Below are 15,699 nucleotides of genomic sequence, written 5' to 3' on the forward strand. Positions count from 1 at the left end.
AACGTAATACACCACATTAATAAAATGAAGAACAAAAATCACATGATCATCTCAATAGATGCAGAGAAAGCATTTGACAAGATCCAGCATCCATTTATGATAAAAACTCTGAATAAAATGGGTATAGAAGGAAAGTACCTCAACATAATAAAGACCATATATGAGAAACCCACAGCTAATATCATCCTCAATGGTGAAAAACTGAAAGCCATCCCTCTAAGAACAGGAACCAGACAAGGATGCCCACTGTCACCACTCCTATTTAACATAGTATTGGAAGTCCTAGCCAGAGCAATCAGGCAAGAGAAAGAAATAAAAGGGATCCAAATGGGAAAGGAAGAAGTGAAACTGTCACTATTTGCAGATGACATGATTTTATATATAGAAAACCCTAAAGAATCCACCAGAAAACTTTTAGAAGTAATAAACGAATATGGGAAAGTTGCAGGATACAAAATCAACATACAAAAATCAGTTGCATTTCTGTACACTAACAACGAAGTAGCAGAAAGAGAAATCAAGAATACCATCCCATTTACAATTGCAACAAAAAGAATAAAATACCTAGGAATAAACTTAACCAAAGAGGTGAAAGATCTGTACACCGAAAACTATAAAACATTTCTGAAAGAAATTGAAGAAGACACAAAGAAATGGAAAGATATTCCATGCTCTTGGATTGGAAGAATTAACATAGTTGAGATGTCCATACTTCCTAAAGCCATCTATAGATTCAATGCAATCCCTATCAAAGTTCCAACAACATTTTTCACAGAAATAGAACAAAGAATCCTAAAATTTATATGGAACAACAAAAGACCCCGAATAGCTAAAGGAATCCTGAGAAAAAAGAACAAAGCTGGAGGTATCACACTCCCTGATTTCAAAATAGACTACAAAGCTATAGTAACCAAAACAGCATGGTACTGGCACAAAAACAGACACACAGATCAATGGAATAGAATCGAAAGCCCAGAAATAAACCCACACATCTATGGACAGCTAATCTTTGACAAAGGAGCCAAGAACATACAATGGGGAAAAGAAAGTCTCTTCAACAAATGGTGTTGGGAAAACTGGATAGCCATATGCAAAAAAATGAAAGTAGACCCTTATCTTACACCATACACAAAAATTAACTCCAAATGGATTAAAGACTTGAATGTAAGACCTGAAACTGTGAAAGTTCTAGAAGAAAACATAGGCAGTACGCTCTTCGACATCAGTCTTAGCAACATCTTTTCAAACACCACATCTGACCGGGCAAGAGAAACAATAGAAAAAATAAACAAATGGGACTACATCAAACTAAAAAGCTTCTGCACAGCAAAGGAAACCATCAACAAAACCAAAAGACAACCTAACAATTGGGAGAAGATATTTGCAAACCATACATCTGATAAGGGCTTAATCTCCAAAATATATAAAGAACTCATGCATCTCAACAACAAAAACACTACCAACCCAATTAAAAAATGGGCAAAAGACCTGAACAGACATTTCTCCAAAGAAGATATACAGATGGCCAACAGACACATGAAAAGATGTTCAAAATCACTAACTATCAGGGAAATGCAAATCAAAACTACAATGAGATATCACCTCACGCCCGTCAGAATGGCTATAATTAACAAGACAGGGAACAACATGTGTTGGAGAGGTTGTGGAGAGAAGGGAACTCTCATACACTGCTGGTGGGAGTGCAAACTGGTGCAGCCACTATGGAAAACAGTATGGAGATTCCTCAAAAATCAAGGATACAACTACCATATGATCCAGCTATTCCACTGTTGGGTATTTATCCAAAGAACTTGAAAACACCAATTTGCAAAGGTACATGCACCCCTGTGTTCATTGCAGCCTTATTCACGATAGCCAAGACTTGGAAGCAACCTAAGTGCCCATCAAGGGACGAATGGATAAAAAGCTGTGGTATATATACACAATGGAATACTACTCAGCCATAAGAAACGATGAAATCCAGCCATTTGTGACAACATGGATGGACATTGAGGGCATGATGCAAAGTGAAATAAGTCAGAGGGAGAAGGTCAAATACCGTATGATTTCCTTCATTAAGTAGTAGATAATAACAACAATAAACAAACACATAGGGACAGAGATTGGATTGGTGGTTACCAGAGGGGAAGGGGGGAGGGAGGAGGGTGAAAGGGATAATTGGGTACATGTGTGTGGTGATGGGTTGTAATTAGTATTTTGGTGGTGAACATGATGTAATCTATGCAGAAATAGAAGTACAATGATGTACACCTGAAATTTTTACAATGTTATAAACCAATGTTACTGCAATAAAAAATTTTAAAAAAAAAAGACTGTTGGTGAAACAAATATACTCAGAATGTTGAAATAAGCAAGAAACCATTTATCAATAAATATTCTCTTATAAATTGTTTATTTTTTTGTGTCTGTGGTACTGTCAACTATGCTTTTCTAATTCTTGTATACATTTATCTTTTCATATTTTCCATAATCAAACATACCAAGTTTTGCTTTTTCTAAAGGCCCATATTTTGGAGTATATTTATTCCTTTGACAATATACCTTTTCTAGTTCTTTAACTTTATCTTTTACATCACTATTTATTACTACCTTTATTCTTTCAGTATGTTGTACCGTGCTTTTTCTAGTTTCTTAAATTTAACAGTCATTATGTTTATTATGAGGTTTTATTTTAATAATAATAATAATTTTCTCTGAATAAAGCCATGACTATATCACGTAAGCTGTAATGTAAGCTGATCATTTGGTAATTGCTTATCTAGATAATTTGTGATATTTTAAATTTCGTCTTTAGTTGAGAGTTTGTGTTTTTAAATTACAAGTAGTTAAAATTTTACAATAATTGTACTGTTAGTTTCTAGTTTTATTGGCCATAATTAGAAATGCGTCCTGCAAAATCTCTAAATTTTTAATATGTTATGGTCTTATTCATCTTTTGATCATTGTACATGCCTGTAAACAAAAAATAATGCTTGCTCTTTGCACTTAGGCTAAAATGTTTCTCTAGTACATATTGCTTTGAGCTTCTAATTACACAATTAAAATGCAAGGTAGCCTGGCTTTTTTATTGAATTGATCACTAATATTTTCCTAAAAAGTTATATTAAAACCTACTACTATAATTTTACTTGGTCCAAGTCATCTTATTTTTTAGAGCTTTGTCATATGTCTGGTGCATTTAAGTAATACTGTCTTGATTGTACCAATAATTATTCTATCTTCTTTGTGCACTTTGTGTTTTAACCTCCTATAAGAGTCTCTGATGCATTATAGAAATTCAGTCAGTATTTTTTACGTATTGTGATAATTTATATACTTTTTATTTTTTACTTTAATCTCATTTGATCTATTTATCATTGTCAGTTGTGTTTACTCTTCTTTTCATTTTCTCTCTTTCTGGCAAGTTCTTTTTTTTTTTTTTTCATATTATTCGTATGCCTGGTTACTTTGGAAAGACAACCATATTTTTCAGTATCATTACTGGTTATATATCCATTCCTAACAGTTATGCTGAAACGTACATTTCTCTGTTCATGATTCTAGATTAAGCAGTTATGCTGCCAACCAAGACAGTCTATTTGCCCATTGCATTTCCCTGGCAACAAAGGAAAATATTAGAATGCCTTTACTCCCTGTCTCCACTTGGCCAACCACCCACATCATATATTCATATTATATTATCTTCACCCTTTTAGATGACTCAACTCTTTTTTATTATACTTGAATAATTTCTTATATGGGATAGATGGGTGGCATGCCAATTGATTCCTGTATTCTCCCAAAAGAATATTTTCCCTAAGAGAAGAGTGGTCCATTGACTATATACGTGATCCTTAGAATTTCTACCTTAAACTATTTAAATAATCAATTATATGTTGTTCTTATATCCCCTCCTTGATATTTAAGACCTTTAATTTCAATGCTATTTGGGAGCCATTGAGCCCTTTTAAATTTTAGCTCTAAGTCATTCTTTTACTCAAGAGAAGGTTCTATTATTTCTTTCACTATTATCTATCCTTTATTTGCTGTTTTTCCCTCTTAGTCATCAGTTAATTATCTTCCATTTCTGATTTCCATTTCTTTTTATTTGTCTCTCTTGCAAGCTACTTATTCCATTTGGCTTCCCCAGACAATAATTGGGTTCTTGCCAGTGATCTATTTTTTTAATTCTTTTACTGAATTATGAAATCCAGAAATTTTTCTTTCAGAAAGTAGTTTTTTTGTTGTTGTTCCATTTCATCTACTTGAAAGTCTAATTCTTTTTTCTGTGTTAATGCTTGGTGTTATTTCTCCATTGATTTTTCCCTCAAAATTAATCACCTCTTTTAACTACTGAGTGCATTCATTCCAAGTCATATTAAATTAGTCATTTGCAACCCTGGCCGTACATTAAAGCCCATGAGAAGACTTGAAGATACACTGATACCTGGGCCACAGCCCCAGATATTCTGATTTCATGGTCTGCAGAACATCCAGGCATAGGTATTCTTAGAAGTTCTACTATGCATCCAAGGACTGAGATCCACTGTCTTACAAGAATGACAGTGATCCATGCTTGCTCATGGTTGTAATTCCTACATTGTCCACACAGGCTGCAAAGGTCTCCCAGTCACTGGCAAACCAGTGGGCAGTGAACAACTAAACAGCTCTTGCCATAGAGTCAGAGCAGCAAGCTGCTGCCCTGTGCCAGACAACAGAGAGAAAGACTCCCTGGAGCTGTTAAGACTTTGATGGTCCCCTCCAAACAGGGGAAAATGTTGTAATTCAGCCCCTCAGGCCAGTTGCTCTTTAGCTCTGTGCAGATTGAAACAATGAGAAAACCCATCCGAAGGACCAGAGACCACAGGGAGACAACAGTGGCGGCTCTTTCCTGAGAAGATCTGCCACCATCTGCTGACAGAGGAGAGGCCTGGGCCATCACTTCAAACAATTAAATTCCCTGCACCTGCCCTCTTTCAGAGACATCTTAGGAAATCTCACCACCAGAAACACACCCTCCAGACTCTGTCTGTATGTACTGGGTGGATCCTGAGTGGGAGCTGTGAGGAAAAGGGAGTCAGGTATGTACACCCAGGCCGTCATCTTCCAGATCCCTCTCCTTGGGCATGGCTGTGTGCTCCACATGCCTAGCACAATGCCTTGCCCAGATGTAAGGAGTACATATTCACTGAATCTTTGATAGTAAATGAGGTTTGAGGCATCCCTGCCCTGTAATCCTTGAATCCTGGGAAATCTCCCAATTCCAAAGTGATATAGTGACTGTTTTAAGAATGCCTCTCTACAAACCAATTATGCTTAGAAATCAATTCTGACACTTTTCTATTTATTCTTACTCTCCCTACTTATTACAAACTATATTTTTTCCATTGATATGTTGGTGATTCCCACTCTCTGTGAGATTGCACAAAGCAGAAAACATGTCTTAGCCATTGTTGAATTCCCAATGTCCTGCATAATACCCGGCACATAATAAGTGGTTCATAAATAATTGTAGATGAAAAAATATGGTATTTTCCATTAAGCACCTCCTTAGAGGGGCATTGAAGGATTAAATCAGATAATACATGTAGAATGCTTAAAGTATTTTCCTGCAGATTAAATAATAATAAATAAACTGTAGCTCTTATTTCACTTAAATCAAATTCCTGCTTGTTTCAAATAGACCTAAGCATTTCCTACCATTTTCTCTTTGTCATCCCATCTTCTCTTTCACTGATGATAATAAAGGGGCATTAATAACAAATATATATTAATCATTTTATTATTTGACAGTAGTCCCCTGTACTCTCTTCCAAGCTCCTCCTCAATATATACTGTATAAGTGCAATGTTGTTATTTAAGAAGAGAAAAATATTTTGAGCTTCCATGCCAATTATTTTTACAATGGTCCCTAAATTCCTCAGACATCAAGAAAGAAGGACGATGTCAGATTAAACTGTAGTGTACAAACGCCACACATGACTCTGCAGAATGTCAACAGCACCAAGGTTGAGTGTAATTAGGTAATTCACAAAGCTGACTCTTCTTCTAAAACCTAATAAACTACTCTGAAACTCTCTTATAGTCACATCCTCCCAAGCTAAGCAATGTGAGATTTAAAAAAAAAAAAAGCAAAAAGAAATTTCATATAGTATTTTTATTGGTTTTCTGTTTGTTAACATGTTGGTAGAAATCTTAAAGGGAACAAAATAGCTGACTCAATTTATTTATTTTCCAAATACCCCTCAGGCACTTTGTGATAATTATGTGAAGTACTAATGACATTTAAATTTTATTTAGTCATTAGACTTCTTGAGAGCTTTAGCTCCAGAATCCAAAGTGCTTTATGAAGAATTGATAAGCCCCATTATGCAGAAAGTAAGGAGCAAAAGAACTCATTTAATTGTGCATAACTGTGTACTGATGTTTTTGCCTATATTTATGGAGGGAGGAGGTCAGAATTTCACTAAGTTTAATGTCATCAGCAGCAGCACTTTCATCATAAAATAATAATACCATTGTTTATTGAGCCCTTACAATTCGCCTGACACCGTTCTAGATGTTTAACCTCACCATAACCCGATGAGGCAATGATTATTAATTACATTTAACAGATAAGGAAACTGAAGCTCAGAGAGTTTTAGTAACTTGCCCAACACTGCACAGCTACTGAGTACTAGAGCCACTATTTAAACTCAGGTCTGGCCCCAACGATTTCTACTGGCTATATTAACTCATGTCTATAGAGATGAGACATTTGATGTCCCTAAAGCTATGGCACCCTGGAAAAATCACAATATACACTCCCTTTTATATCAAAAGGGTTTAAGCAAGCCTGTCCAAGCTTGTCTGGGCTGGTGTGCAGAGATGCGTCCTATTAGGCTTACCTGGAATATAGGGAGGGAAGTCAGGAAGAGGCTGTAATGGAAGGAAACATGTGAAAAGTAAGAAAAGCTTTCAAAGAAAAACATTTTTTTCACAAGTTCACAATAACCTCAACTGGCCAAAAAGTCTCACCCATCAAAGGCCACAGTTCAAAGATTAATCAGCACATCAGTTTGCTTCTAAACGGTTCTAAACAGTGTGTATTTTTAGGTCAATCAAAAGTCTCATTGCAAGATTGAGTCAATTAGTAATTTGCTCAAGAAAACCTCTTTATAAAGTCGGCACAAAGACCAACTGTTTGCAAGCTTTTATCCAAAGGAGCGCATAGTTCAAGTCATGAGATTTGAAAATAATGCTTTGGGGGGAGGGGGAGATGATCTACCAGTTCTACTTTTGGAATCACCTGGGAGCTCCTAGGAATGTTGACTGGAAAACCAAAGTCCTATGACTCACAATGTTTATAATGTTGGTTTAGCTGGGCAAAGGCTGAGCCTCTTGAACCAGACCAGTCAGTTGTTTTGACTTGGACTTAACTTCTACCTATATAAGACATAAATTGTCAGTGTGGAGAATGCTCCCTTGTGCCCTTCCCAGGCAATGTCTCCCACCCCAAGAAGTAATAGCTATTCTGACTCTTCTGTCTTCTATTACTGTTGACTAATTTTTCCTGTTCTTGCACATCACATAAATGGAATCATACAGTTTGACTAGATTTACGACTGGATTCTTGAGCTTTTCATTATATCTGTAAGATTCATCCATATTGTTCTGTGTAGCAGAAAGTTGTTTTTCTGTGTTATATTCTCTTATATAAGTATACCACAGTGTATCCATTCTCCTATTGATGAGCCTTTAGCTGCTTTCTAGAATTGGGATATTATGAATCAAGTTGCTGTGGACAATCCTGTACTTGTCTTTTGGTGGATTCAGTTCTCTATGGTATATACCTATGAATAGGTTTGCTGGGCCATAGGTTAGTCATAAGTTTAGCTCTAATAGACACTTCCAAATAATGGTATCAATTTACACTTCTTGAGATTTGTTTTATGGCTCAGCATATAATTTATCTTAAAAGTTCGGCGCCACTTGAAAGAATGTGCATTCTAGTTACAGAATATGGTGTTTTATAAATGTCAATTAGATCAAGGAGGTTGATAGTGCTGTTCATATTTTCTATTTATTGATTTTTTTGTCTAGTTCTATTAATTGTCAAGAGAACATGTTAATATTTCCAACTATGATTGTGCAATTGCCTATTTTCCCTTCAATTCTGTGTATTCTTGCTTCGTGTAAATTGAAGCTCTATTATTAGGCACATATGCATTAATAATTGTTATGTCTTTCTGATAAGTTGGCATTTTTGCATTATAAAATGTCCCTCTTTATTTCTATCAATATTCTTTGTCTTGAGGTCCGCCTTGTCTAATATTAATACAGCCATTATGTCTTTCTCACGTTTATTGTTTGCATGGCATATCTTTTCTCATCCTTTTGTTGTCATTCTATATATGTTTTTATAATTAAAGTATGTTTCTGTAGATAGCATTTAATTGGATATTGCTTTTTTTTCCCCTCCTGTCTGATCATCTCCGTCATTTAACTGGCATATTCATTCCACTTACACTGAATATAATTTTAGAGATAGCGTGATTTTGGTTTACCATTTTGCTATTTGATTTCTAAATGTCCTACCTGTTTCTCTTTTCTCTATCCCTTCTTTTCTGCCTCATCTTGAGTTAATGAAATATTATTAGTATTTCATTTAAGTTCCTTTATTGGCTTTTAAGCTATATATCTTTGCATCTTTTTCATGTTAACTTAGAGGTAACATTATGAATCATAAAATTATCACTACCAATTTAATGTTAATAGTGTACCATCTTACTTGAAAGGTATGAATTTTCAACAGTATAAGTCTATTAATCCTAAATCCACACTCTTTGTGCTACAGTCATGATACACATTCTATCTTCATATGTCATAAGCTGCACAATTAGAATATGTTATAAACTGCACAGTTTAGAGTTGTCATTTTTGCTTTACAAAGTCAAATGTTGAAAAATGTCATTGTGTCTCACGTGGACCACTACAGTAGCCTCTCAGCTGACTTTCCCCTTCCACTCTTGCCCTCTTTTTCATGTCACTTTTTACATAACAGCCAGAGATATTTGCTTTCAAATGTAAATTGGACAGTGCCACATGTCCCAAGCTTAATTTGCTTCAAGGACTTCCCAGGATGAAATGCAGACTCCTAGAAGTGGTCTTGTGTTAATCTGCTAGGGCTTCTATAACAAAATACCACAGACTGGGTGGCTTAAACAAGATAAACTCATTTTCTCACAATTCTGGAGGCTAGAAGTCCATGATCGAGGTGCCAATAATTTCAGTTTCTGGTGAGATCTCTCTTCCTGACTTGTAGAAAGCCTCCTTCTTGCTGTGTCCTCACATGGTCTTTCCTCTGTGAGTGCAGAGAGAGAGACCTCTGGTGTATCTTCTTCTTCTTATAAGGACACTAGTCCTATCATATAGGACCCCACTCTTATAAGCTCATTTAACTTAACTACCTCCTTACAGGTCCTGTCTCCAAATATAGTCACATCGGAAGTTAGGCCTTCAACATGAGAATTCGAGGGGGACATAATTCAGACCATAACAGGCCTGAAATGCTCTCCTAGGCCTATGGAGTAAAGATCTGGCTGGTTTATACACGACACAACACAACGCACGGGCACAAACACAACAGCTTTTGCCTATCAGGAAATCTGTATCAATGCAGGATGGACCTCACTAGGTCTGTCTGTGTATATATAACTTTAGTGGACTCGTAGACCCTGCCTCTCAGAGCAATTTGAACTCTGATAGAAAGAAATCATATTTTGAACAAGTGAAATTACAATACAATTTAAACCTAGCAATGATCCAGGCACAGCCAGTCAGAATGCCTCTGTGCCTCCACGTTCCACGTCTATGCAAGTCCTGAGTACACCTGGATAGAGTTCTGCACGCTCAGGAGGATATCCAACACAGCGCCCCAGTGAAAAGCTGGTGGTACTCAGGAGCCGCAGGAAGAGCGCCAGGGAGGACAGAGGGTAAACTAAAAGTAAGTGAGCTAAAAAGATTAAACTCAAGCCCTGATTTTGTAGATTTAATTAACTGCAGAGGAAAAAGCAAGGAAGTTGGTACAAAACTTGACCTAATTGCTGGGCACATCATTTTTCCATGACAAATGATTGATTGTTATAAAAAGTTTGAGCGATTGCAATTGATATATTTACATATGACATTCCCAAAACCAAGAAGAGAAATAGTTCACTAAAATAATTTGGAAATTATTTTTTTTAGATGCCTGACAAAAAGGCTATGTCTCCTATCTCCTAGGCTGGTCTGAAAATGAAACACTATATTCCACGATATCATATAACAAGTCTGACTCTTGTGCAGATGTGCTCCTTATTCATTATTTTAACTGAACTGGATGTTTGCCTGAGTCGTCAATAATGCGTGTTTTCAAAATGTAAAAGCAAATACAGCTTTGCCTTATTCCATATGTGGCAGTTCATTCCAAGTGCTGAAACTGACCCACCCAAATGAGGTTCCTCTTTTGATCTTTTTCATCCATGCCATAACATTTGTATTAGTTTCCTATCGCTGCTCTAACAAATTACCACAAACATAGTTGCTTATAGTTTTGTAGGTCAGACGTCTGATGTGGGTCTCAACAGGCTGCAATAAAGGTATTGGAAGGACTGTGTTCCTTTCTGGAGGCTCTAGGGGAAGATCTTTTTCCTTGCTCATACAAATTATTGGTGAAATTCAATTCCTTCTGGTTGTAGAACTGCGATCTCTATTTCCTTCCTGGCAGTCAGCTCAGGGCCATTCCCAGCCTCTATAGGACGCCCACATTCCTTGGTTCATTGCCCCCTTCCTCCATCTTTAAAGGCAGCAATGGTGAGTCCTTCTCACACATTGAATCTTTCCCCCTTCTGTTGCATATCTTATGACCAAGAGGTTTTCCACTTTTAAGGATGGATGTGATTAGACTTAGTCCACCTGGATAATCCAGGAGAGGGCCCCCATCTCAAGGTGTGCAACCCTAATCATATCTTCCAAGTTCCTTTTGCCATGGAAGGTAACATAGTCACAGGTTCCAGGGATTCAGGTGTGGACACCTTTGGGAGGGTCATTATTCTGCCTACCACACCATTGCAAAAAGGTCTTCAGGTCCACATATTGGGCATTTCACTGCTGCAGCATTCTCAGGCTCTCTTTTCTCCTTCCCCATTATTATGCAGAGAAAGTCAGTGTAAGATGCACAAGGGCTATCATTTCCACTTGCACTGGCTATTTAGCCTCTCAGATTTGGTGGACACCTGAATGGTGTGACTTAGACTCTGTTCCTCAATAAAAACCAGCCTTTGTCAACACTCCAGCTGCAGATTCTCCACAAAGGGACCAATGCTATATTTCTATTTTCCAGTACTCAATACCTGCAGAACACAGCCCTTTTGTGAACCATTAACTTTATCATAAAATGAAAAAGGTGAGAGAACTTAGCAATAACTCTTGGTGTTGATTACTTCCAAGAAAGGTGCTTCAAAAGTGACTTCAATTAAGACCAAAAAAATTTTTAATGACTGAGTTAACATTAAAAAATAAAAACAAGGGGAAAGATAGATTCCTCTTTCAAGTTAAATAGATTTGAGTTAATCAATTTGTCAATTGACCTACCATTTGAATTGCTATTAAAATCATATACAAAGATTTGGCTTTTGTATTGAAAAATAAAGGTAATAGATATCCTTTCTTATGTCTAAATTCTTTCTAGATACAAATAAAAATAAATAATTCAGTTAAATTAAAGAAAACGGGGACCAATATGTACTCCTTCGCTTTTGAGCAATCTGCATAAGACTAAGTGCTTGTAAAAGGGGCAAATGCCTCATCTCCATGGTTGTGACCCAACTCTCTTAGTGCTAATGGCTTTGCCCACATCTGCTCCATATGGTGCTGTTTAGGATACTGCTTGCAAACCTGGAAAGTGTATTTAGAATAAGATGTTCCTATGGCTAAGATTGCCCACCTGTCATCAGGCTCACCTCTTCTCCTTTCCTTCTTTATTTTCCTCCCTAGATCTGTCATTTAACATACATATAATAAGTTCATCTATTTGTGTATAAATGAAATGGCTATTTCAACATATAACAATGGTTGTGCAGCTCCCCGCCCTTTGATGCAGCACCAGCAGTTGTGGATTGCATGGTCTGGAATGTTATATAAATAATAGCATGACATTATAGAGCCAAGGCAGGGGATATGACAGTTATTGTAAATGAATCATTATTCTTAGAAGGTTTTATTTGAATCCTTCTCTTCCCTTTTTACCTTAAGGGGGCAAAATGTTTATTTGATTTTTTTTACTGTCCACATATCTTTTGTTGCTCAGTTCAATTTTCTTTCCTCAGGTGAACTGAATACAGCAACAGCAAAGACCTGGGTGATGATAGAACAATTCTGAGTATCAACAGCCAGGAGGAAGCAACTCAGCATGTGTTTTGAGGAAACCAAACTCATAGACTAATGTCCCTGCCTGGTTGGCTTCCGTGAGAGCATCAAGTTATCTCTGTAAAAAAGAATGCAGCTTTGTTTAGAATGTTCTGCCTTAGATAAGTCACCAGGAAATCAAGTGACTACATCCAAACCAAGCTCTAATATTGTAATGGAGCTCAGGAGCCATGAATTCCCTTCCCACGTGAGCCGATGGATGGCTCCGTAGCCTGGAGTAAGTCCCAAAATTCTCAGTCCTCACTCCTTATCTGTATAATGAACATTCCCTAGTAAGAGAATTAAAAGCTTCCTTCCAGCTAGAACATCATATAATTTTAGTCATTAGAATGGAATGACCATCCTCCAGTGATATAAAACATGCTTGGAATTCAAAGGCACAATGGATTGTAACCTAATCCAAAAACAGGTTATTTTTTCCAGGTGTTATCTTGAGGTCCAGTCCACACCTACATTTCAAGAACAAAGAGAATGGCTGATGAGGAAACTTCTATTTCAGCCTATCATTCATTCCATAGATAAAAGAAAGACCTGAGAGCAGCAGACTGCCAATGTCCCTTCCCATATAGCCTCAGGAATGAATATTTAACTCACTTCAACCATCATTTGTTGAACTCCAACCATGTGCCGTGATGTGCTAGTTGGTACAACCACAATGAGAAATAAGACAACCATTTTAATATTAAGATTAATCTGATCAGGATAATTGAAAAATATTTTTTAAATATTACTTGCAATACAATATGCTAAGAGTGATGATTAATAAGTGCTGGCACAAGTAGTATAAGGATCAAATGTACTTTATTTTGACACGATGCCTGCATGTCCAAGAAAATAGTATCTATGCACTAAAACCATGCAGTTGGAGAAGATAAAATTAACTGCCTCTGAAAAGCTGACATCGAAACAAGACCTATGCTTTCGTGCTAAATAAAGACATCAATTTGTCCACTCTTCATACATATGGTAAAATCACGATGGAACATAAAGGGAAATAAAAGTTAATGATTTTGGAACAAAGCTGCATGATGTAAGTACTCCATTGGGAATAAACAGACAAGGAGCAAGTTAGAGGGTTCTGTGAGATGAAGGTCAGTTTCCAGTCCATTCTGCAGAATCAATACGGTGCCTTGGACTTGCAATAAGTCTCATAAGTCATAGATTGACTGGGCCATGTATCAACCTCCACCTTGCGGAGCTCTCAATGTCTCTTATCGACAAGCATTGCTGGGCAAAACTCTGTGATCAGAGCCAGCAATTAGAGTGGAATACTGCCCACACATAGACTGGCAGAGACACAAAGTGGACAGCCAACAGCAAAAAGTACCATCACTTTCAGGAAACCATGTGTCAATTCCAGAATTGATTTCCAAAGTCAAAATTGAAACTGCCATCAGAGGCTTCCTCTGAAATTCCATTTCATAGATGAGGTTTGCCTCAATGAAAATTGACATTCTGCACAACCCAGAAAGGTCCAGAGAATCGTATTAATGTCCAACCTTCTTTTTGATATGGTTTTCTCATGGGAAAATACCTGAAGAAAAGGAATAAGAATCAGAGAAAGGGAAAAATAAGCACTAGGAAATATCATTTATTCCTCCTGTATTGACTGAGCCAGGCATTCTCTCAGGTACTAACAGTGAACAAAATTGGCAAAATCCCTGCTCTCCTAGAGCCTGTGGTCTACCACGAGGAGACAGAAAATAAACAAATAAATAAGTATGTCATATATAGTATATGAGAAGGTAATAAGCACAATGGAGAAAAACAAAGCAGAGAAGGCAGGGAGGTAATTTTGGGGGCATGTTCCACATCAGACAAGCTGATGTTGCAATCAGCTATAAAAGTGTGCTTTATTAAATAAAGCAGTTTTCTTTTTTTTTTTTGGTGAGGAAGATCAGCCCTGAGCTAACATCCATGCCAATCATCCTCTTTTTGCTGAGGAAGACTGGCCCTGGGATAACTTCTGTGCCCATCTTCCTCCACTTTATATGGGAGGCCGCCACAGCATGGCCTGACAAGCGGTGCATCAGTGCGCGCCCAGGATCCAAACCCAGGATCCAAACCGAACTTAACCACTACGCCATGGGGCCAGCCCCTATTAAAGCAGTTTTGTGATGCCATCACTCCAAAAGTGCTCACTGTCCAGACAAAGAGAAGGCAAACGCTTGGCTTCACCCAACTCCTGTTTGTAGTTGGACCTCTTTGAGCTAGCAATCGAAAACTATACAAAGCAGGCATGCCTGGGAAACATTCCCCAGGCCCCTGTCTCAATCTAGCAATTTATCTGATGGGCCAGAAAGATAAAACTCTGACTGTAAAAATAGCTAACATTTATATAACATTTTCTATGATCATCAGGGCTTATGATGTTGACCAATTTATCTCATCTCACCTCCGTAAAGTGTGTTTATTATCGTCCCGTTTTTCAGATGAGAAGACCAAGACAGTGAGGCTCACTCCGAAGAGTGGATTTGGGATTTGAATCTAGACGTTCTGGCTCCAGAAGCTGTGCTCGTAACTACCACCACACAGTGACATATGCCTGCATCTAATAGTCTACCTGATAGCTCCATCTGGAAAGCAAATGGGCAACAGGAAATTAATGTGCTCAAAATAAAACTTTTGGATCCTTAATACATCTTCCCTGCCCTCCTTTTCCACCTCTGCACACCTGCTCCTCACTCAAGCTTCCAGAACTGTCTTTATAAATAGCACACCATTCACACAGCTGCTTAGGCCTGAAACTTAAGCCTTGATTTATCTGTTTCTCTCACACTCTTCATCTGATCTGTCTGAAAATCCTGCAAAATATTTCTCAAATCCAGCAACCTCTGATCACTTCCAGGCCACTGTCAGGTCTCACCTACAGGACCAGAACAACCTTCTGGCTAGTCTCTCTCTGCTTCCCTCTTGCCACCAAGAATCAATTCTCCCTCCTTGAAGCGGGAGCAATCTTTTGAAATGTAAATATCGTATCATGGTCATCCTCAAATCAGTCTGATGGCTTCTGTATTAGCATTCTCCAGAGAAATAGAAGCAATAGGATGTATAAAAATAGAGAGAGAGATTTATTTTAAGAAATTGGCTGATGCAATTGTAGTGGCTGGCAAGTCCAACATCTGCAGGGTAGGCTGGATGGCTGGAAATTCCGGCAAGAGTTGATGTTGTAGTCTTGAATCGGAAAGCTGGAAGCTCAGGCAAAATTTCAATGTTTCAGTTTGGAGGAAGAATTCCTTCCTCTTCGGGGAA

Source organism: Ceratotherium simum, chromosome 30, assembly GCF_057802395.1.
Source record: "Ceratotherium simum simum isolate JZ-2026a chromosome 30, ASM5780239v1, whole genome shotgun sequence".
Taxonomy (NCBI): Eukaryota; Metazoa; Chordata; class Mammalia; order Perissodactyla; family Rhinocerotidae; genus Ceratotherium; species Ceratotherium simum.